We start from the raw sequence: 25651 nt of genomic DNA on the forward strand, positions 1-25651 counted from the left end.
CTATTTTACAATCACCTGACAAATGATCAGGTAGTGAGTACCTGTATTATATTCAAATGTTTTATGTTTTTATATTACACATATCGGAATATGGTGGTCTAGGGGTAGCATCTTTGAATCATAATCAAAACGTCTTCGGTCCCGGTTTCGTTCCCCGCCACTGCCTAAATTTGGGTAGATAATCAGCATTGGTGGCCGAAGACTTCCGGCATAAGTAGTCAGCCTCATTCTGCCAACGGCCTTGTCAAAGGGGGCGGAGGAGCGGGTAGAGGTTCAGGGCACTCTCTTGTCCTAGGGGTGGGAAATTGCCCCTAAAGGTGGAAGAATCAGCAATGAACAACTACATGAGGATGCAGAAGGCAATGGAAACCACTGCATTAAAGACACGTAACGTGTATCCACAGGACATGTGGCCTGTAATTGAAGAAGTGTCATGATGATCTCTCCATTGGCAAAAGATTCGGGAATAGTCCCCCATTCGGATCTCTGGGAGGGGAATGCCAAGGGGGAGGTTACCATGAGAAAAAAATGGAATAATCTACGAAAGGATAACGCTCTACGAGTCGGGGTGTGGAATGTCAGAAGCTTGAACGTGGTAGGGAAACTAGAAAATCTGAAAAGGGAAATGCAAAGGCTCAATCTAGATATAGTAGGGGTCAGTGAAGTGAAGTGGAAGGAAGACAAGGATTTCTGGTCAGATGAGTATCGGGTAATATCAACAGCAGCAGAAAATGGTATAACAGGTGTAGGATTCGTTATGAATAGGAAGGTAGGGCAGAGGGTGTGTTACTGTGAACAGTTCAGTGACCGGGTTGTTCTAATCAGAATCGACAGCAGACCAACACCGACAACGATAGTTCAGGTATACATGCCGACGTCGCAAGCTGAAGATGAACAAAGTGTATGAGGATAATGAAAGAGTAATGGAGTATGTAAAGGGGGACGAAAATCTAATAGTCATGGGTGACTGAAATGCAGTAGTAGGGGAAGGAGTAGCAAAAAAAGTTACAGGAGAATATGGGCTTGGGACAAGGAATGAAAGAGGAGAAATACTAATTGAGTTCTGTAACTAGTTTCAGCTAGTAATAGCGAATACCCTGTTCAAGAATCACAAGAGGAGGAGGTAGAGTTGGAAAAGGCCGGGACATACGGGAGGATTTCAATTAGATTACATCATGGTCAGACAGAGATTCCGAAATCAGATACTGGATTATAAGGCGTACCCCGGAGCAGATATAGACTCAGATCACAATATAGAAGTGATGAAGAGTAGGCTGAAGTTCAAGACATTAGTCAGGAAGAACCAATACACAAAGAAGTGGGATACGGAAGTACTAAGGAATGACGAGATTCGTTTGAAGTTCTCTACCGCTATAGATACAGCAATAAGGAATAGCGCAGTAGGTAGTACAGTTAAAGAGGAATGGACATCTCTAAAAAGGGCCATCACAGAAGTTGGGAAGGAAAACATAGGTACAAAGAAGGTAGCTGCGAAGAAACCATGGGTAACAGAAGAAATACTTCAGTTGATTGATGAAAGGAGGAAGTACAAACATGCTCCGGGAAAATCAGGGCTACAGAAATACAAGTCGCTGAGGAATGAAATAAATAGGAAGAGCAGGGAAGCTAAGACGAAATGGCTGCAGGAAAAATGTGAAGACATCGAAAAAGATATGATTGTCGGAAGGACAGACTCAGCATACAGGAAAGTCAAAACAACCTTTGGTGAGATTAAAAGCAACGGTGGTAACAGTAAGAGTGCAACGGGAATTCCACTGCTAAATGCAGAGGAGAGAGCAGATAGGTGGAAAAAATACATCGAAAGCCTCTATGAGGGTGAAGATTTGTCTGATGTTATAGAAAGAGAAACAGGAGTCGATTTACAAGAGATAGGGGATCCAGTATTGGAATCGGAATTTAAAAGAGCTTCGGAGGACTTACGGTCAAATAAGGCAGAAGGGATGGATAACATTCCATCAGAATTTCTAAAATCATTGGGGAAAGTGGCAGCAAAACGACTATTCACGTTGGTGAGTAGAATATATAAGTCTGGCGACATACCATCTGACTTTCGGAAAAGCATCATCCACACAATTCCGAAGACGGCAAGAGCTGACAAGTGCGAAAATTATCGCACAATCAGCTTAACAGCTCATGCATCGAAGCTGCTTACAAGAATAATATGCAGAAGAATGGAAAAGAAAATTGAGAACGCGCTAGGTGACGATCAGTTTGGCTTTAGGAAAAGTAAAGGGACGAGAGAGGCAATTCTGACGTTACGGGTAATAATGGAAGCAAGGCTAAAGAAAAATCCAGACACTTTCATAGGATTTGTCGACCTGGAAAAAGCGTTCGACAATATAAAATGGTGCAAGCTGTTCGAGATTCTGAAAAAAGTAGGGGTAAGCTATAGGGAGAGACGGGTCTTATACAATATGTACAACAACCAAGAGGCAATAATAAGAGTGGACGATCAAGAACGAAGTGCTCCTATTAAGAAGGGTGTAAGCTGTAGCCTTTCGGCCCTACTCTTCAATCTGTACATCGAGAAAGCAATGACGGAAATAAAAGAAAGGTTCAGGAGTGGAATTAAAATACAAGGTGAAAGGATATCGATGATACGATTCGCTGATGACATTGCTATCCCGAGTGAAAGTGAAGAAGAATTAAATGATCTGCTGAACGGAATGATCAGTCTAATGAGTACACAGTACGGTTTGAGAGTAAATCGGAGAAAGACGAAGGTAATGAGAAGTAGTAGAAATTAGAACAGCGAGAAACTTAACATCAGGATTGATGGTCACGAAGTCATTGAAGTTAAGGAATTCTGCTACCTAGGCAGTAAAATAACGAATGACGGACGGAACAAGGAGGACATCAAAAGCAGACTCGCTATGGCAAAAAAGGCATTTCTGGCCAAGAGAAGTCTACTAATATCAAATACCGGCCTTAATTTGAGGAAGAAATTTCTGAGGATGTACGTCTGGAGTACAGCATTGTATGGTAGTGAAACATGGACTGTGGGAAAACCGGAACAGAAGAGAACCGAAGCATTTGAGATGTGGTGCTATAGACGAATGTTGAAAATTAGGTGGACCGATAAGGTAAGGAATGAGGAGGTTCTACGCAGAATCGGAGAGGAAAGGAATATGTGGAAAACACTGATAAGGAGAAGGGACAGGATGATAGGACGTATGCTAAGACATGAGGGAATGACTTGCATGGTACTACAGGGAGCTATAGAGGGCAAAAACTGTAGAGGAAGTCAGGGATTGGAATACGTCAAGCAAATAATTGAGGAAGTAGGTTGCAAGTGCTACTCTGAGATGAAGAGGTTAGCACAGGAAAGGAATTTGTGGCGGGCCGCATCAAACCAGTCAGTAGGCTGATGACCAAAAAAAAAAAAAAAAAGAAAAAAGTCATACTTTCTGATGTGTTCCACTCCCATGAGAATCATTTTCTTTTTGGGTCTGTGGAACGACAACTGAATCTAGTCTAATCAAATCTAGTCCACTCGACCTCATTTAATAAAGACATATCCTTTCTCTTTGGCTCAACTCTTGAAATAAATCACGAAAATTTCGAAAAATTCAGTTCTCCTGCTCTCATCATGCTATGCTGTTATGCAACTTGACAAACCGCTAGTTAAAACAGTTTCTTTTTGTATAGGTACTTCTCCATTATGATGGGAAAAGCATTTTTTTAAAATCCCGCAATATATATATAAAAAGCATGTCACAGACTTATAATGGCACGATAGTAACTTGACGCATATACATATACCAACAGAAAGTCGTTAACTTCTATCTTGAGATTTACTGATAGGGTAATTTCATTGAACTTGTTTTCATCTTGTAGGGAGAGTGCAGTACCTGGAGAATAGTGTACCCAGAAACACTCGTTGTTTCCTGGTGGATGTTTCTGCCTAGTGACTCAGTTTAGAACCACATGACAGAATGCGCACTACAAACCGCCATAAGCAGTTTGCGGCAGTTTTTGTTGTTTTCCTTCATATCGGACATGAGGCTGTGTTTCGTGCAGTGTTTGAAAATATTAGGAGTGCTATGTTATGTTAGTCCGCAGCTCGTGGTCTTGCGGTAGCGTTCTCGCGGGGTCAGGGATTTTTCCTGTCTCGAGATGACTGGATGTTGTTGTGTCGTCTTCATAATCATCATTCAACACCGTTACTGTCGGAAGAAAGCAATGGCAAACCACCTCTGCTAGGACCTTGCCTTGTACAGCGGTGCGGGTCTCCAGCATCGTCCCCTACACTCCTGGGAGTATTGGGCCTCATCATCATCATGATGTTATTTTATCCATGTTGGATCTTGTGAACTCCGCAGTCGTTAATGATAGTTTTGGTGGCTGGCTGCGTCATTCACTATTACGAGTGCTATATATTTAAGTGCTGTATAACATACTAAATCTATTTGGAAGATAGTGTTAATTGTTCGGTTGCAGAGTCCTATGGTGAGTAGAAATCTGTATATTTTTAAAACAAGTTAGCCAGTTTGTGGACAGTTCAGTGATATTTCGTCAGTCGTCCAGCATCTTGTACCTCGAAATGGAAGGTCTTCTACAGTAGAACAAGTGGAATTGGCAAATGAACTGAGTTTTATTAATGTCTTAACAATTTCCCGTATGTTGAGAATGGGAATTTGTGTTGGTGGACAATAGTTTCTGTTTCAGATCATCTTTTACTTCTAACTGGTTTCTGATAATACTTATTTTAATTTGATTACTCTTGCTGGTTATTGTTTTGTAGTAGAGTAATAATGTAAAACACTGACAGTTACATATGGCACTGATATTATGTTGTAGATTAAACAATTTTAAATAGAAATAGAATTTATTTTTGCAGGTACATAATGATATTGTACCCTGGAGGTGTTTTTCCAAATTTGGAAAAGCTTTACTTTTCCACGGTAAATTTTGTAGTTTCGGGAAAAGGTTGCAGCACACATAAATTGAATGATTTCAAAGTAGAATAAGGAAAGCTGCTTCAGTTATATCAGAGTTTCCTGGACGCGAAAGTCTGAGAAGTGTTTCATCCTGCAACAGCCTGCTTTAGCAAATTTGTTACTTCAAGCTGGTTCTATTTCGCAAACTGTTCTAAATAATGCAATGCTGTGTTTTTACAATCTGTTTTGTGATATTGTTACTTCTGTTTACACAAACTCTCCCTCTTCTTCGTAAATCCGTATATTCTAGCATTCTTCTGATTGTACTAGCATGAAGTTTTATTGATAAGCTTTATTGACCCTTACTGAAAGGGTTTTGACCATTTGTTTGTTCCATAAATGAATAATTGTACACTTCACGTAAACTGGATGTGCAGTAGTGAATCCTTGCACGTCGTGCTATAGACTTGTTAGTCGTTCGTTTCACGGCCATCTCGAATGGCGTTGTATAGTATCAACTTGTCAGTTACAATAGTGTACGTGGTATTGTGTACTTGGTTATAGATCAAAACGACAAGACTTGTTTGAACAATTACATTGACTGTATCATATTTACATCTGTCGTCGAGCTGTGATTGAAAAATTGTTGCCGGCCGAAGTGGCCGTGCGGTTAAAGGCGCTGCAATCTGGAACCGCAAGACCGCTACGGTCGCAGGTTCGAATCCTGACTCGGGCATGGATGTTTGTGATGTCCTCAGGTTAGTTAGGTTTAACTAGTTCTAAGTTCTAGGGGACTAATGACCTCAGCAGTTGAGCCCCATAGTGTTCAGAGCCATTTTGAAAAATTGTTTATGCTCAGGTATGTGAGTGTGTTACTGGCTCAAAAATTGATTTCTGATTCCCTTACTTCGTACGAGTAAATCTGGTGCACTTTGCACGGTATGATGCCATTCTGGTATTTCTTTTGAGTCTCAAGGATGCACATCACAAACCGAAATGAATTACCTGATGTGAAATATTGTGGTTCTTAACTGTAACGAGTATAAAAAAGCCTTTCCTGTTTCAGTGTGGATCTTTGCTGCGACTATGTCATTATTTGTTAAAAATGGCCGCACACTGCCTCTCCAGAGGGTAGTGCAGAATTTTTATTTAGCAGTTCATTGTGTACTCGCAGTTCAGAAAGAGTAAATGAAGATTAACATCCGCAGCCACGTGTTGCGTTACATCACCCAACGGTCTTCTACATCTCTTGAGGCATAAACGAAAAAGAGTTTGCGGACGCGGTATACTCACATTAACAGTTCTCAGGGTTTCTAAATTGATCCTCTATCTGATTGCGCAAGAAGTCGTCAACATTCTTGCTTCCAGGGGTCCCTGATTTGTCTCGATACTGGGAACGATAGGAGGATACCACAATAAAAACAAGAAATAAATTAAGGAGTAATAAAAAACACAAGTGTATTCTGATATCAGAACACAACGTTAAGGTGAGGGAGTACTTAACTGATATTGCACAATGAGAGACGGCTCACAGAACACTTGATAGACAAAACCAGATTTAAGTCGGAGAGTGAATGCTGAATCACGGGAAGCATTTCAGGACGAGGAAGGGTGAGGTTTCCTTGAATTTTACCACATGGCTATGTGCAGTTGGTTTGCAGTCATAGTGCGAGAAAATCGCGCCCATGAAATGAAGGAAACGACGTACGTATTCGAACGATACTGCAGTGTACTGTTCAAAGCAATGCGTGGCTAAACTGCTACTACCTGTAGCACGGCTACATCGCATATGGTAATTTGGCTGTAGCTGCTGGTCCGTGTCCAAGATCGAACTGAACGGTCGGACGTACGGCCTCCAACCTTCTATGGCCATTCTCACGCAATAGAACATTATTAATCGTAGAGAGTATTTCACCGCAACGGTTTATTTTAACTGTCGATTTTCTCGACAACGGCTGAGAAGTGCATCTTGATGCTTTGCCACGTTACACCTCTGGCCATGAGCTTTTATTATGTGCAGTATGAATCGAATCTGAATTTCACAATTGGCGACCTCCACTTGTTAGTGTAAGTTAGTTTTTGATTAAGTAGTGCGTAAGCCTAGGGACCGATGACTTCAGCAGTTTGATCCCATAGGAACTTACCACAAAAAATTACACACACGCACACACACACACACACACACACACACACACACACACACACACACATACACACACGCATTGCAGTCACCTACACTGAACATACACTTGACGACACAGCTCTCACACTTCTCGGAGTTACGGCGCAGGTTTGTGCAAAGGAAACGAAAACTCTTTCCAATTAGGTGTCCGAACCTGCCCTTCGGCTCTCAGAATACCGAACCACTTTTCTGAAAACAACATTTATTTTAACAGCAGCTCAGTTCTGCGCCTGTACAGAACATAAGATATGAAGGACTCACACATGGTGGACCTGAACATAAAAAAGAGAAACAGGCCAAGTGTGGGTACAACTCGCTCTCTGAGAGTTCATTCCAAACGTAACTACTTATATAGGTAGTTCAGCTACAGATTTTGAATAAGTGAGTTTCCGAGTGATTAACTGCTGTTGTTGCACCCATGGTCTAGTGGTAGCGTCTGTAGTTAGTAAACGTTCTCATTCCGGGTTCGAAACCCACTATCGCTTAAATTTTAATTAATAATCAGCACCGGCAGCCAATGACTTCCGGCATAAGAAGTCACCCTCATTCTCCCAACGGCCTTGTCAATGAGGGCGGAGGAGCGGACAGAATGTTCAGGGCACTCTTGTCCTTGGGGTGGGAAACTGCCCCTATAGGCAGAGGAATCAGCAATGATCAACGGCATGAGGAAGCAGAAGGCTGTGGAAGCCACAACATTAAATGGCTCTAAGCACTATGGCTCTAAGCACTATGGGACTTAACATCTTAGGTCATCAGTCCGACAACATTAAAGACACATAACATGTGTCGATAAAGGATCATGATGATCTGTCCATTGGCAAAAGTTTCCGGAATAGTCTCCCAATCGGATTTCCGGGAGGGCTTTGACAAGAGGGAGGTGACCATGAGATAAAGACTGAATAGTCAAAGAAAAGATAACGTTCTACGAATTGGGATGTGGTATGTCAAAACCTTGAATATGGTAGGGAAGGTAGAAAATCTTAAAAGGCCCAATGTAGATACAGTAGGGATCAGCGAAGTGAGATCGAAAGAAGACAGGGATTTATAACCAGATGAGTACAGGGTAACATCAACTGCAGCAGAAGAAAAAATGAATAGGAACGTAGGGCAAAAAATATTTTACAGTGAACAGTTAGTGATAGGGTTGTTCTTGTCAGAATCGACAGCAAACCAGCACCGAAACGCGGTAGTTCAAGTATACATCTCGACGTCGCAAGCTGATGATTAAGCGATAGAGAAGGTATATGAGGATATTGAAAGAGTAATGCAGCACATAAAGGGAGACGAAAGTCTAATAGTCATGTGGGGCTGGAATGCAGTTGTAGGTGAAGGAGTAGAAGAAAATGTTACAGGAGAATATGGGCTTGGGACAAGGAATGAGATATGAGAAACACTAATTCAGTTCTGTAGTAAATTTCAGCTGGTAATAGCAAATATTATGTTCAAGAATCACAAGAGGAGGAGTTATACTTGAAAAAGACCCGGGACTTTTTCAGTTACATTAGATCATGGTCAGACAGAGATTCCAAAATCAGATACTGGGTTGTAAGGCGTGCCCAGGAGCAGATATGGACTCGGACCACAATGTAGTAGTAATGAAGAGTAGGCTGAAATACAAGAGATAAGTCAGGAAGAATCAATACACAAAAAATGGGATACAGGAGGAAAGGAACAAAGGAACAAAGGAAAGATCAGACTCGCTTGTAGTTCTCTAACGCTATAGATACAACAATAAGGAATACCCAGTAGGCAGTACAGTTGAAGAGAAGCGGACACCTTTGCAAAGAGCAATCACAGAAATTGGAAAGAAAAACATAGGTACAAAGAAGGTAATGGGGAAGAAATCATGGTTAGTAGAAGGAATATTTCAGTTGATCGATGAAAGACGGAAGTACAAAAATGTTCAGGAAAATTCAGGAATACAGAAATACGAGTCGCTGAGGAATGAAATAAATAGGAAGTGCATGGAAGTGAAGGCGTAATGGCTGAATGAAAGATGTGAAGCAATAGAAAAAGAAATGATTGTCGGAAGAACTGACTCATTATACAGGAAAGTCAAAACAACGTTTGGTGACATTAAAAACAAGGGTAGTAACATTAAGAGAGCAACGGGAATTCCAGTGTTTTTATTTAATCAAGTCAGAAACACACACTATAGCTTACAAGTTACACAAAATGTTCGAAAACATGGTACTATAAGCATTACAGCTACAATTAAATGCGGCGTGACCAGTATGCAGCAACTTCGCATGCTTCCTTGGTGGCATCGATGACATTCTGTGCCGAGCATGACGTTGGGCATAGGCTGCCGACAAGAAGATGGCTCACTGTCTGTTCTTCACCACATTCACATGCTGTGGAGTCACATGCAAATCCACACTTTTTAAAGTTGCTCTTCGTTCTTCCAACTCCAGAACGCAGCCTGTTGATGGTCTTCCGTACTGACTAGCTTTCTTCGTGACCTGGTGGGAGGCTATAGATCGGGATCATCCACCCGGCAAGGTGGTTGGATCTGGAACGCCATGAATTGACTCTGAAGTTCGAAGGTGGTTTAGTGAGGCTTTCAGTTGAGTGGAGAAAGCTTTTCTTTGACTCGAGCCTTGGTACTGCAGGCTGATACCCGTGTAATGCGTGGGTCTTGAGATATAATGCCTCAGACATTTCCAGTCTGGACGCACATTCACGACAGATATCTGGAGGTGGGACGCCCGCTATACAATACACGTTATCAAGTGGTATAGATCTCAAACATCCCGTAACGAGTCTGCAGGTTTCATTCAAGACGATATCCACTTGTTTAGCATGAACAGATCTGCACCAGACAGGGCAAGCATATTCTGCAGCTGAATAATAAATGTTTAATGCAGAGGAGAGAGTGGATAGGTGGAAAGAGTACATTGAAGGTCTCTATGAGGAGGAAGATTTGTCTGATGTGATGGAAGAAGAAACAGGAGTCCATACAGAAGAGACAAGGGATCCAATACTAGAGTAAGAATCTAAGAAAGATTTGGAGAACTTAAGAGAAGGGATGTGAGGCAGAAGGGGTAGTTGACATTCCATCAGAATTTCTAAAATCATTGGGGCAACGAGAATCCTAGTTGATGGGTAGAATGAGTCTGTCTACACACGGTCTGACTTTCGGAAAAGTAACATCCACACAATTCTGAAGACTGGTAGACCTGACAAGTGCGAGAATTGTCACACAATCATCTTAACAGTGCTTTCATCAAGTTGATGACAAGAATAATATACTGAAGAATGAAAAAAACTGAGGATGTGCTAGTTGACCATTATTAGGCTTCAGGAAAGGTAGTCACCACAGAGGCAATTCTGACGTTGCGGTTGATAATGGAAGCAAGACTAAAGAAAAATCAAGAGACGTTCATATGATTTGTTGACCTGGAAAAATCGGTCGACGATGTAAAATGGTGCAATTCTGAGAAAAACAGGGGTAACCAAAGGTAGAGACGGGTAATGTACAATATGTACAAGAACCAGCAGGAACTAATACAAGTGGACGACCAAGAACGAAGCGCTCACATTAAAAAGTGTGTAATGGAGGAAACAATGATGGAAATAAAAGAAAAGTTCAGGATTGGGATTAAAATTCAAGGAGATCAATGATACGATTCACTGATGACTTTGCTACCCTGAGTGAAAGTGAAGAAGAATTACATGATATGCTGAATGGAATGAACAATCTAATGCGCACAGAATATGGACTGAGAGTAGATCGAAGAAGGACGAAATCAATGAGAAGTAGCAGAAATGAGAGCAGCAAGAAACTTAACATCGGGATTGATGGTCACGAAGCAGATGAAGTTAAGGAATTCTGCCGCCTACGCAGCGAAATAACCAGTGACGGACGGAGCAACGAGGACATCAAAAGAAGACTAACACTGGCTGGCAAAAACGGCATTCCGGGCCAAGAGAAGCCTACTAATATCAAACATAAGCCCTAATATGAGGAAGAAATTTCTCAGAATATACGTCTGGAGCACAGATTTGTATGGTAGTGAAACATGGGCTGTGGGAAAACCGGAACAGGACAGAATGGAAGCGTTTGAGATGTGGTGCTACAGAGAATGTTGAATATTAGGAGGACCGATAATGTAAGGAATGAGGATAGGAGAGGAATATATGGAAAACACTGACAAGGAGAAGGGACTGGATGATAGGACATCTGTTAACACATGAGTTTATGACTTTCATGGTATTAGAGGGAGCTTCAGAGGGTGAAAGCTGTGGAGGAAGACAGAGATTGAAGTACGTCCAGCAAATAACTGAAGACGTAGGTTGTAAGTGCTACTCTGAGATGAAGAGATTGCCACACGAGAGGATTTTGTGGCGGAGCGCATCAAACCTGTTAGAAGACTGACGACCTAAAAAAATTAAAATGGCTCTCTCTTCTGGAAGCATTCACACAGAAGACAGAAGTTTAAATCCTTTTAAACAACGAAGGGACAAGAGTCAATAGTATTTGACATCAATTTCAACTTGATGCCTCTGCCTGTTCGAAAAAAGTGGTCTTAACAGACGGCCGTATCATTGAATTGAATAGATTTAGCTGTTGAAATTATTTACTAGGATTATTTGCTAGGATGATCGCAGGTACTAGTAGATGGGAACAATGGCAGGAGGGTGTCCACAATAAGGAAATCAAAGAAAAACTGGGAATGAACTCTATATATGTAGCAGTCAGGGCGAACAGGCTTAGGTGGTGGGGTCATGTTACACGCATGGGAGAAGCAAGGTTACCCAAGAGACTCACGGGTTCAGCAGTAGAGGGTAGGAGGAGTCGGGGCAGACCAAGGAGAAGGTACCTGGATTCGGTTAAGAATGATTTTGAAGTAATAGGTGTAACGTCAGAAGAGGCACCAATGTTAGCACTGAATAGGGGATCATGGAGGAATTTTATGAGGGGGGATATGCTCCAGACTGAACGCTGAAAGGCATAATCAGTCTTGAATGATGATGATGATGATGATGAATTATTTACACGCACTAGGGACCGTACACAACTTTAACGTAGTACCTCCTCCAGTTCCTTAGAAAAAGGGCTCTTAACAGACAGACGGACAACGAAGTGATCCTATTGCGGTACAGTAATTAGCGACTGACATACGGAATCTTAAAAAATCACTGTTGGCAATTTTTTTGATCTTATCAAGACCTCTGATTGTGCGCATCATAAAATTCTAGCCGGGAATCTAAACTCGTACAAATTTCGAAGCATTCGCTCTGCATGGATGGAGAGCTATCTTACCAAATTTAGCATATGATACGACAAGAACAAAGCTAAGGTCAGAGTGAGGAAGTGTTAAATGTTGTCTTTGGCAAGATCATAATCTTTGCCCGCTTGTGTTCATGACCAACATAAATACACTTCTGGAAATGGAAAAAAGAACACATTGACACCGGTGTGTCAGACCCACCATACTTGCTCCGGACACTGCGAGAGGGCTGTACAAGCAATGATCACACGCACGGCACAGCGGACACACCAGGAATCGCGGTGTTGGCCGTCGAATGGCGCTAGCTGCGCAGCATTTGTGCACCGCCGCCGTCAGTGTCAGCCAGTTTGCCGTGGCATACGGAGCTCCATCGCAGTCTTTAACACTGATAGCATGCCGCGACAGCGTGGACGTGAACTGTATGTGCAGTTGACGGACTTTGAGCGAGGGCGTATAGTGGGCATGCGGGAGGCCGGGTGGACGTACCGCCGAATTGCTCAACACGTGGGGCGTGCGGTCTCCACAGTACATCGATGTTGTCGCCAGTGGTTGGCGGAAGGTGCACGTGCCCGTCGACCTGGGACCGGACCGCAGCGATGCACGGATGCACGCCAAGACCGTAGGATCCTACGCAGTGCCGTAGGGGACCGCACCGCCACTTCCCAACAAATTAGGGACACTGTTGCTCCTGGGGTATCGGCGAGGACCATTCGCAACCGTCTCCATGAAGCTGGGCTACGGTCCCGCACACTGTTAGGCCGTCTTCCGCTCACGCCCCAACATCGTGCAGCCCGCCTCCAGTGGTGTCGCGACAGGCGTGAATGGAGGGACGAATGGAGACGTGTCGTCCTCAGCGATGAGGGTCGCTTCTGCCTTGGTGCCAATGATGGTCGTATGCGTGTTTGGCGCCGTGCAGGTGAGCGCCACAATCAGGACTGCGTACGACCGAGGCACACAGGGCCAACACCCGGCATCATGGTGTGGGGAGCGATCTCCTACACTGGCCGTACACCACTGGTGATCGTCGAGGGGACACTGAATAGTGCACGGTACATCCAAACCGTCATCGAACCCATCGTTCTACCATTCCTAGACCGGCAAGGGAACTTGCTGTTCCAACAGGACAATGCACGTCCGCATGTATCCCGTGCCACCCAACGTGCTCTAGAAGGTGTAAGTCAACTACCCTGGCCAGCAAGATCTCCGGATCTGTCCCTCATTGAGCATGTTTGGGACTGGATGAAGCGTCGTCTCACGCGGTCTGCACGTCCAGCACGAACGCTGGCCCAACTGAGGCGCCAGGTGGAAATGGCATGGCAAGCCGTTCCACAGGACTACATCCAGCATCTCTACGATCGTCTCCATGGGAGAATAGCAGCCTGCATTGCTGCGAAAGGTGGATATACACTGTACTAGTGCCGACATTGTGGATGCTCTGTTGCCTGTGTCTATGTGCCTGTGGTTCTGTCAGTGTGATCATGTGATGTATCTGACCCCAGGAATGTGTCAATAAAGTTTCCCCTTCCTGGGACAATGAATTCACGGTGTTCTTATTTCAATTTCCAGGAGTGTAATTTACCCGCAACGTTAAGGGACTCTTCAAAATCTGCTATGTTAGCATGTTTTTGGATAAACGTTCCAAATACACTCATGTAGACAAAGCCACATGATTAATTGAACACACAAGTGGTTCATAGCTAATGGTTAAACCTTCAGCAATTTAAAAACACATAATATACGACATGAAACAAAAGTAGCTTACAGGAGCCCGAATTCAGATCAGTGACCAAACACCGGTTGAGGTTCCTAAGCGTCCAGATTGACATAATACTGAGGTGGCATTAGTTCGTGGGTAACTTAACCAGAGAGCTTAGTTATGCTTAATTTGCACTGACAAAACTTTCTCGCTTTGTTAACGTGTACAAGGTTTTGTTGCTTCCTTTAACTCATTCTTCTGTGACATGATATTCTGTAATCAATGAATTCAAGATGAAAGAAGTATTACTTCTGCAGAAGTGTGCTGTCAGCAATTTTGTATGAAGTTGGCAGAAGCCTCTTGAAGGACCTCGGGATACCTACACATTACTCAAAAGATTTAGGGGAACATGAATTCGGGCGTCTGCCGTACGCCATGAGCGATAATTATGGGTATGTTATGAAATAACATCTTTGTCTTTCACAGATTAAGTAGACAACAGAATATCATCACATCCTCGTTCAGTTACATTACAAGAATTGCAATATCCGACAGGTGTCGAAACCAAAGTGGGAGCAACCATTATCCCGTCATCCTGGGTGCTTTCCATTGGACAATGAGAGCTTCGTTAACGTTTATGCCCTCCATGAGCATTTATCACAGCCTGTTACCTACATGACATGTTCCATATAAAACTGTGTGCCAACTGAACTCGGGACGTTTGCCTTTCGCGGGCAAGTGCTCTACCATCTGAGCTACCCAAGCACGACTCACAACCCCTCCTCACAGCTTCAATTCTGCCAGTACCTCATCTCCTACCTTCCAAACTTCACAGAAGCTCTTCTGCGAACTTGGCAGAACTAGCGCTCCTGGAAGTTTCATATCATCGCACACTCCGCTGCAGAGTGAAAATCTCATTATGTTCCATATAAGTTTACTTATTTTTATTTAGCGTATGGCTCATAACATCACAGTAAAAATTACAGGAACAACACGATTTAAAAAGAAATCACGTACGTATAAACAGAACAATAAATAACAGTTTGTATATAAGAACACCACCAACTGTAAATTTACACTCACAGAAGAGCAATCACAAACAAACGTCCAGCTTAGATAATATATAGTCGATTGCCTCTTGGGTCGCCATCAGGAAATCCTGTGGGTCACCCTCATATGCCCTTAGTAGGCATTCCTGCAAGATGTGTTTGACCGTCTGTCTCTCAGCGCCACAGTCGCAGGCGGCCGAAGGGAGTTTACCCCATCTGTGTAAGGAGTTGGCGCAACTCCCACAGTTGGTTCTGATGCGATTAAGAGTTGGCCAAACTTTGCGAGGGCAATCAAATCCTTTTGGTTTACTAAAGATGCATGGCATACTGCGGCAGTTTACTGCCGTTCTGCTCTCCCATTCATCTTTCCATCGGTCATTTATTTTAAAGTTGGTTTGGTGCAGCGCCTGTGCGGTCTTTAGTGGAGGATGCCTAGACCGGAATCAGTTTCCTTGGATGTCGTGAGCATCTTCATGGATTTTTAATTGAGGGTTGGTCATGATTTTTTGAAATTCTCTAACCAGAGCGTGTTCACGGCGCAGGCTAGGAGGGGCTATGTTACTGAGAACGGGCAGCCACACTGTAGGAGTTGGCCTGATTGTGCCTGATATAATACGCATTGTTGCATTAAGTTGGCTATCTACCGTGTGTGTGTGTTTGCTGTTGAGCCACACAGGGTACAGTATTCTGCCACTGGACAGACCAAGTGGTATCCGCTCCCAGTCTTCAAAGAGAGCCCCTGAGAGAGCTTGAAGAGCCTGTGGTGGAACAGACAACGACGAACACGTCAATCGAACATGTCCCTCACATACTATACGGGGTTCATGTCGGAACTCATCACTGGCCATTCCGTTGCTTCAGTGTCCAGATTTTGCAAAACATCTCAACTGACGCCAGCCACATAGGCCCTGCCACTATACTGTGTGATAAGGAATTCAGGGAGACCAACGTTTGCAGGAGTAACCACGAAGTCCAACACGATCTGTCCGATGTCCTGTATGGCGTTAAGACGACCATGGACAACGACACAAGATCCGTACGGTTGTCAACACTGGTGCCTGCTCACACCACCACAGAACCTTGAGAGAATCTGTTTCGTCTCTACAGAAAAAACATTGTCATAACCTACTGTCACAGAAAATGTTGACTCGTCCGTGAATAACACGTTTCACTAATGACGATGTTGCCAGTTGACATGCAAAAGACTGAACTGAAGGCGAGCTGCGAGATGTTGTCGGATCAAGCGGGTTACTCGAACGGGACGTCTGCGTCGTAAGGTCCTTTCTCGTGAACTGTTCATTGCAGTCTGATAGTACACAGTGCCTGAACTGGCCCTTTTGAGTTCGTCTCGCAGTGCTCTGGTGGTACCCGTACGACACTGCGACGCAGAGATGGTCAGATATCGGTCTTCACGTGGGGTTGTAATGATGCTTCGGTGACCTTTTCCAACTCGCATTTTGTACTGACCTGTCTCTCTGTAGCGTGCCCACAACCTGTGGATGACACATGGAGATGCATCGACATCTTTAGCAACATGACGGAAAGTCTATCCTTCTTGGATCAAACAGACTGCCCTTGCCAATTTCACTGCATAAAGATACCGCACTGCATGTGACTAGGTGAAAAAAATGTCCATAATAGGCAACTGCCATCTGGAACACCGGTACTCACTTCCTTCTTTTGCGTCACCTGGTAATGTAATGCCTAACACAGCCGGTAGATGGTGAATGACTTTAGTTGCTGCATACACTGAAATCAAAGATCTCAGGTTGTGTAATAAAACCACAGGTACCGCCTGTATCAGAACAGATTTACCATAGCAGGTATTGATATAGGTGTTCCTCTGAGTATTTTGACAAGTGTACTTATTTCCCAAAACAATTACTCTCTAATGGTATTCACGGTTAACAACAAGTGTAAATTGTGGAGGAAACATGTGCAGTTCCAAAGCGCAACACTAGATGTACTAATAATTTCCATATAAACCTTTTATCCGTAGGTAGCGTAGGGAACGGAGTTTTGCACGTTGTGTCAAAAATATACCGAGAAGCATCGGGATGGAAACAGAGAATTCCTAGTGGGAAAATACTTCGTTAACCATTGTCACAGTTTACCAGAATGTTGGTTCAGGGCTGTAAATTCTGCTTATTAGTAAAGTTTTTACTCCAAAGATGTTGGCTTTGTCAGATTATATACAAACTATGGGGGTCTGTGTAGAGTTACGTAAAGGCTTTGTTTTCACTACAATATGAAAATAACAACTAAATAGTGTTAAGTGGAAGACCTGCGGCCATTTTCCGGAGTAGCTGTCTTTCACTTAATAGAAATAAACATACGTAACGTAATTTAGCAATAAGTCTCAGAGATGTAAGTATGCACTAATTATAATGAGTTAGTAGCATACATTACGAAGCGGCCTACAGTAGCCACTGTTGCCTATTCGTTTCAGCTTCCTGAGACACTTATTCATGCTGTTGTTTTTCGGACAAAATGTGTGAAAGAATGAATTAATACTTTCTCAGAAATATTCTAAAGTTAAAACAAATTACTTACTGTCTGTTGATTTGATATTAAATAAATAAACAATACTCTTTTCCTTGTTTGCTTAGGAACTGCGTATACAATAAAGTTACATAAATTGCCACTCTGTGTCTCATGTTCTGACATGTGTTGGTAAGGAAATAATTGAAAACTAACTGAAGTAATTTTGCATGTGCGGTTTACAAATACATGTAATATGAATGAAAAATCATCAAGCAGTCTCATAGTAAGTAAGAAACAATTTATTAAAATCGTATTTTAAAATATAAGCGTCATATCTGAATTATGAACGTTGTTTTTTGTGTGAAAACTGGCCCAGTAATTTCGATACATCAGAGAATTATTCACTCTGTAGAGTCGTTAAAATTGCTGTGTGTCATAGGGATTACTGAGATTTTATTCACTTTCATAATCCTCTTAGTAGTAATGGAACACTGCATGATACGCAGAAGTATACAAAAAACATGCCTAATTCTGTTGGCGTTAACGACGTCGCGCATTCAAAACAGTGGCGTGATATTCCCCCATATTCGCACAGTACGGCGATGTTTACTTCCGAACTGTCATGGCTCCCTGCCGCTCATTCATAATACACTAGCTACACAATCTACAACGTAACAGAATTAAGCCTTTATCACAAGACCGCTTATTAATGACATGGCATACAAACTGTAGCACTATTATTGTAACTGGGCTGACATGTTCACATGCAATAGCTGCGCTATTTTGTTTCCGATGGAGTACGTGTCGGCAAACTTGTGGAATTTGTCGATCTCGTGAAAGCATAAAACATACAGGTAAGTGGAAGTTCAGGAAATAAAGCTCTGTACAAAGATTAGTCCTTTTAACTTGATTCTTCTTTTTGTCGGACTATTGCGATGCTGAAAATATTATTGCTACGTAGCCATCGTACGATACAGCTTCTCTAAATTTATTTTTGTACATGTCGCTGTGGAAGTTAGTAAATGATACAGTTGTAGAAAGTATGATCACCCTACTATGAATTACGTGTTTTGGCTTACGATAAGCAGCAAATATAAACGGTTGTGACTCTTCAAGCTTTCCCGGCGGATTTACAAATGTTACAAATATAAACGGGTTAGTAGGTTGCTGATTTCAGATGATGTACGGAACATCAAAGTATTTTGTTTTTCAGCACTTTGCTGATTTACCAGTATCGTTCACTAATACTGTTATTGAATTTTGCAGATTTTTCATTTAGTTCTCTAGTTTATCAAATAAAGAATTTTTTTGAGCAAAAATTTGTATAAACTACAATATATCATCACGTTAAAAATAACAGGCAAATAGTTGCAGGATAAAGATTTATTAAAATTCTTGACCACTGTTTCGGTATATCTAAATATACCTTCATCAGAAGTAAAATATACTAAAATCACATTCTGCACTGGAGATACATAAAACAATTGTGCCAAAGACGTCGTCAATAGTTAAAACATCATCTCCATTCATACAACATAATTATGGACAGATGATTGATGCGAACACAGCATAGCATCATTAACTCGCCTGTGTTAATGATGCTATGCTGTGTTCGTATCAACCCCCTGTCCATAATTATATTCTATAAATGGAGATGATGTTTTAACTACTGACGACGCCTTTGGCACAATTATTTTATGTATTTCCAGTGCAGGATGTGATTTTAGTGTGTTTTACTTCTGATGAAGGTATATTTAGATATACCGAAACCGTTTCAGAAGGATGTAGGTTGTAGTAGGTACTGGGAGATGAAGGAGCTTGCACAGGATAGAGTAGCATGGAGAGCTGCATCAAACCAGTCTCAGGACTGAAGACCACAACAACAACAATAACAACAACCGAAACCGTGCTCAAGAATTTTAATAAATCTTTATCCCGCAACTGTTTGGCTGTTATCATTTACCGTGAAGAATCCGAGCAGTTGCTGTTTCAGCCAAGTTTAAAATCTTACAATATAGCACCCGTCAGGAGCAAGGCTAAAACATCTTTAAATTTCTTTTGTAGAAGTAGCGGTAACGAGCCCTTTGTTGAAGAAATCAAGTGTGAGTGATGTATTTCCAATACTCACACAAACATTTATCAGAGATTTTTGCTGTGTCCGTTTTCCGAGGGGAAGATACAAATATTCCTCTCGTAAATTAAAGGCCTTTATCTTGCTGTAGTAATACACAGTTTTGTTGTCACGTAAGATTCTTGTATATCTGGAACATTGCTCGCTGTAATATCCAAATGCATTAAATATTTAATTTTGGCGTAAACTGTAGCTTGAAATGATGGAAATGTATGTGTGTCGAACATAGGATCAAATTTGTATGTTGTTCCAGAAAAGTCCATTGAAGATGAGTTTTGTTGTCAGTCAAGACTCTTGTTTATCTGAAACACTACTCGCCGTAATTTTCAAGTGCATTAAATATTTAAATTTTGCTTAAATTGTAGCTTGAAATGTTTCAAATATATGAGCGTCGTACGTAGAATCAAAATTGTATGTTGTTCCAGAAAAATCCATTGAAGATGAGTTTTGTTGTCAGTCAAGACTCTTGTTTATCTGAAACACTGCTCGCCGTAATTTTCAAGTGCATTAAATATTTAAATTTTGCTTAAATTGTAGCTTGAAATGTTTCAAATATATGAGCGTCGTACGTAGAATCAAAATTGTATGTTGTTCCAGAAAAGTCCACTGAAGATGCCTTTCATATGAAAGGAGAAAAGCGTCTAGAAATTAAATATTAGGTCTGCAGCAAGGAAAATGAGGTTACAAATCGAATACTTTTGGTAGTAATGAATTGTGTACCTTATCTCTGTAGCAACGGAGTTGATGCGCTTGAGACGTATTTTAAACAGAAATCAGCTGCTCATAACATTGATAGAAATCGTAGAAAGATGCAGGATGTATACATATATCACACGTAAAGTGATTCGCAGATTTCAATATAAGGCGTGTTTACTTCTACGGAGAAGTGTTGTGCCGTGTCAGGAGCGTTCAGGTACTCACGGTGTTCTGCGCGCAGGACGCCAGCCGGCGCAGGCTGAGCACAGTGGATGGATGACGTAGGCTGGGCCCGCTGCAGCCGCTGCAGAGTGCCGCTCCGCAGGGCCACCGCCAGCCGACTGGCGGGCGACAACCGCGCGCCGCAGATCCACCCCCGAGGCGGCGCGCGACCTTCGGCGCATGTGCAGACGGGGCCACGCTGCCGCGCCGTGGCGTCCCTGCCTTTCGTACCTACTCTTCTCCGCCTTCGTGGACACACTGGAAAGCACTGCGCAGCGCGCGGAAGACGGTACTTCCCAAAGTACCACTTAACTCGGTCGTTCCCAACCTGCGGGTATTACCCCCTGAGGGACAGAATGAAATTTTCTGAGGGATAAAAACTAAACGATTCAATTCAGCTCCAGTAACGAAACTAAATTATTTACAAAATGTCATTACTATTACCACAATTTTTTAAGACTCTAATACTAATTATATAAGCTATCAATAATTACTTTTCCTCAATTAGTAGCACTGATGTGATGGAGGTTATAGGTTCCTCACATAGTCCACCCACTAAACACATACGTTGTGCTATGTTCCATACATCGCTGATGATAAAGGTGAGACATATACGTAAAAAATGCTGAATATCTCAAGAAAAGTCTTCTGTAAGTTGTAGATACTACACTACTGGCCATTAAAATTGCTACACCAAGAAGAAATGCAGATGATAAACGGGTATTCATTGGACAAATATGTTATACTAGAACTGACATGTGATTACATTTTCACGCAATTTGGCTGCATAGATCCTGAGAAATCAGTACCCAGAACAACCAGCTCTGGCCACAGTAACGGCCTTGATACGCCTGGGCATTGACTCAAACAGAGCTTGGATGGCGTGCACAGGTACAGCTGCCCATGTAGCTTCAACACGATGGCACAGTTCATCAAGAGTAGTGACTGGCGTATTGTGACGAGCCAGTTGCTCGGCCACCATTGACCAGACATTTACAATGACCTACCGAATTCAGACTTTTCCAAGTTAACTGTGATTCCAGATTCTGAAAAAACACGTAACACACTGTTGAGGATACGATTATATTGTTCCCATGAGGCTTCTGCTATTAAAATATCGTCCACACAAGAGGTGATGTGACGTTTTAAGAATTCAGTTAATATGGAATTTAGCCCAGGAATGAATACTGCCGAAGAAATGTTCAAACCAAAAGGAAGTTTCCGAAATTGATAACAAACGCCGAGACAAAGAAAAGCTGTATATTTTCTACACTTTGGATGAAGTTCAATCTGATACAAGCTGGATCTAAGATCAATAGAAGACAACACTTTTACACCATCGAAATTTTGAAGACGTTCTTGCAACGTTTGTCTGTTTCGGAAAAGACGATGATATTTATTTGTCTCGAATCTAAGACAAGCCTGTTCGAACCGTTTTTCTTCTCAACAACATGTAAAGGGTGTTGTATGAGCTTACTGCTGGTAAACAATGTCCTCGTCAAGCATAGATTGTATTTCCGTTCTAACGCGGTCCCTATAATGTGCCGGAAATACATATGGTCTGATGCAAAATTTAGTGTGCTCATGAACACGAAATTGGTATTGAAACCATTTAATAGTTTCTGTTTTATGAGTAAACACTGTGGAATGTGCTTGTAAAATGTCAAAAAGGTCCTGCCTATCAGAATCATCACAGTTCTCAATTGTTTGAATTTTATTCTGAATTAAATCGTTAGTATCTAATACGTCATCAATATCATCCCTGTGAATACTTGGAAAGTAATTATTAGTGTCAAGTTCCGTCGAAAGTTCCTAACTATGGCCCAACAAGAGGTAAAGCTGACTAATTTCCTCGTTATGGTTTGAAAGCCAATCTTCAAATTTCAAAGCTAATGACTTATCTTCTTTCTCTAAACTTATTTCAGCAGCATGAAAAATTAAAACTGCTTTATACACGTTCAAAAAGTCAACACCCAATATAATTTCCGTCGACAATAATGGAACAATAAGAAAATTCCTAGTAAATCTGTGGCTTTGACAAAAGAATTCTAAGTTGGTCTGTTGGCATATATCTATACTTTTTCCAGAAACTGCACCTTGTAATTTAATCTTACGTAAAGGAAGTATGGGGCAATTGTGCAATTTGTTTCACTAATTACTGAAATAGGACTGCCAAAGTACAGCCATAAATTTTATATTTGCTGTGATGGGAATTATAGGATATGCAATAATGTTCTGATTTACATCATGTTCCTGGAGTAAGATGTCCCTCATGTCCTCCATTTTCACTTAATTAAAAGTCACAGCAGCTACGTCGTCAGCTTCATAAGTACGTTTTGTGGCTGCCACTGGTGCTAGTCATTGTGTATTGTCTCTTTGTTGTCACGTGTCGTTACTGCGATTTGGAGATCTAACTTCAGGTCTGGCGTATGATTATATCGTCTGTTATCATGTCGGTAGTTTCTGCAGTTTCTTTCATATCGGTTAAGTGGTGGAGAATTTCTCCTGGAATCGTAACTGCAAGGTGAACCGCTGCGTCTGAAGTATTCTGTCTCCCTTGATAATAATTATTCTGGTTCCCTTATTGTCTGTTTCTACGAATGTCTCTGTCATAATCATTACCACGAAGAGGTGATCTTTCAATATAACTATTGTTATTCTGCCAACGGTTATCGTACGGGTAGTGTCTATTTTGGTCACGAGTTGCATTATAAAAGTAGTTTTGTAGTGTCCAATTATTATTTCTGTCGTCACGGAATTTTGACGGATGTGACCTGTAATTGGTGTTTTCCTGTTTTCGCATCCCGCGGCAGTCTGTGTCGATTTCCAGTTTTTGTAAAAGTCCCTGAAAAGCTTCTCTGTCATCTTTGCAACGTCCTGCCACAATACCATCTCTCAAATGTTCAGGCAATTTAATTAAGCAAATGCGGATGTGTTCTGAGGGGCTGTACGGGTTTGGCAAATACTGATTTTTGTGCAACATATCTTCAAAATATTTTACCGGGCTGGAGAATTCAGACTGTTCAAAATGTTTCATCATTATAAAGCTGTGTGTTACGCTATCTTGAGTAGCCTGTGACCAACATACAGAAAGGAAGGCATGATACAAATCTCCATCACTGTGACAGTCGCGAATGACCGATCGCATTCTTACTGCTGGTTCATTTTCTTGATAGCCATATATGAATTCCAGTCTATGCTCTAAAGACCAACTGGGAGGAAAACAATGAGCAAACTGATGAAGCCAAGCTTGTGAATGTATATGATTACCGGAATTTTTGAATGTTTTAAATGTACGCGTTGTAATGAAGAGCTTATAGTCAAAATCATCGTGTCGGTGAGTTGCAAATCGGTCATTGTTACGTCGTGTCCGTGGTTTCATCTCAAGATTCGGTGCACCTAGCCAATTCCTCTCAAAATTTCCGAAATGCCCTGTGTTATTACTTTGCTGCTTTTCCGTATTTCTAAATCCCTCTTCCTGTGTCACAGCGTGAGTGCTCTTTGAAATATGTAATTCTTGTATTACCTGTGCCAACTGATCTTGAACTTCCCTCATTTATCTTTTGTACTGTGTATTGATTTTATTCTGATTTTGTTTGAATTTCCTAATTTTTTCGTACTCTTCTGTGTCAGTAAAGGATACTAGTCTTGTATCATTCAGATCATCATCTACCGTCGTAGATAAATTAGTTAGTTGGCCCGAAAGTTCGACTACTTTTTCCAGTAATGTGTTAATTTCCTCCGCTTGTTTTTCTGAACCAAGTTTCAGTGTCCAATTGAGTCGAAATCGTATTTACTGTGTCCTTTAGATTTTCCTGATTTTGTACAAGTTGCGTGACCGTATCGGTAGACGCAACTGTATCAATTTTAGCCTGTAAGGTGTCGTGATTTACGTGAACAATAGTCTGCAGTTCTTTTATGGCCTCTTCATGATTCTGTAATGTGTTTTCATGACGCGAAAAAATAGGCTGAAAATGCTCACAAATTTGCGTTTTAACGTCTTTACAAACTTTTTGACTTTTAGATTCGGCCGCGCGGAATTAGCCGAGCGGTCTTAGGCGCTGCAGTCATGGACTGTGCGGCTGGTCCCGGTGGAGGTCCGAGTCCTCCCTCCGGCATGGGTGTGTGTGTTTGTCCTTAGGATAATTTAGATTAAGTAGTGTGTAAGCTTAAGGAATGATGACTTTAGCAGTTAAGTCACATAAGGTTTCACACACATTAGAAAATTTTTGAATTTAGATTCGATTTTAAGTAACTCAGTAGTTAAAACTTCACGTGTTTCCTTGACGTATTCCAAGTTTTTGCCCTCTACAGCTCCCTCTAGTACCATGGAAGTCATTCCCTCATGTCTTAGCAGATGTCCTATAATCCTGCCTCTTCTCCTTATCAGTGTTTTCCACATATTCCTTTCCTCTCCGATTCTGCGTAGAACCTCCACATTCCTTGCCTTATCAGTCCACTTAATTTTCAACATTCGTCTATAGCACCACATCTCAAATGCTTCGATTCTCTTCTGTTCCGGTTTTCCCACAGTCCATGTTTCACTACCATACAATGCTGAACTCCAGACGTACATCCTCAGAAATTTCTTCCCCAAATTAAGGCCGGTATTTGATATTAGTAGACTTCTCTTGGGCAGAAATGCCTTTTTTGCCATAGCGAGTCTGCTTTTGATGTCCTCCTTGCTCTGTCCGTCATTGGTTCTTTTACTGCCTAGGTAGCAGAATTCCTTAACTTCAATGACTTCGTGACCATCAATCCTGATGTTAAGTTTCTCGCTGTTCTCATTTCTACTACTTCTCATTACCTTCGTCTTTCTCCGATTTACTCTAAAACCATACTGTTCATTCCATTCAGCAGATCATCTAATTCTTCTTCACTTTCACTCAGGATAGCAATGTCATCAACGAATCGTATCATTGATATCCTTTCACCTTGTATTTTAATTCCACTCCTGAACCTTTCTTTTATTTTCATCATTGCTTCCTCGATGTACAGATTGAAGAGTAGGGGCTACAGCCTTGTCTTACACCCTTCTTAATACGAGCACTTCGTT

General features: G+C 41.8%; 1 protein-coding gene across 1 annotated transcript in view; it reads right to left on the reverse strand.

Moving 5' to 3' along the window:
• The window catches only part of LOC126481424 (RNA-binding protein Raly-like), a 440289-nt gene extending 419578 nt beyond the window's left edge, over nucleotides 1-20711 (reverse strand). The window contains exon 1 of the mRNA XM_050105166.1: nucleotides 20599-20711. The gene's annotated coding sequence lies outside the window, so the exon portion shown is untranslated. The remainder of the gene's footprint in view (nucleotides 1-20598) is intronic.
• Nucleotides 20712-25651: the final 4940 nt, after the last annotated feature.

This window comes from Schistocerca serialis, chromosome 5 (assembly GCF_023864345.2).
Source record: "Schistocerca serialis cubense isolate TAMUIC-IGC-003099 chromosome 5, iqSchSeri2.2, whole genome shotgun sequence".
Taxonomy (NCBI): Eukaryota; Metazoa; Arthropoda; class Insecta; order Orthoptera; family Acrididae; genus Schistocerca; species Schistocerca serialis.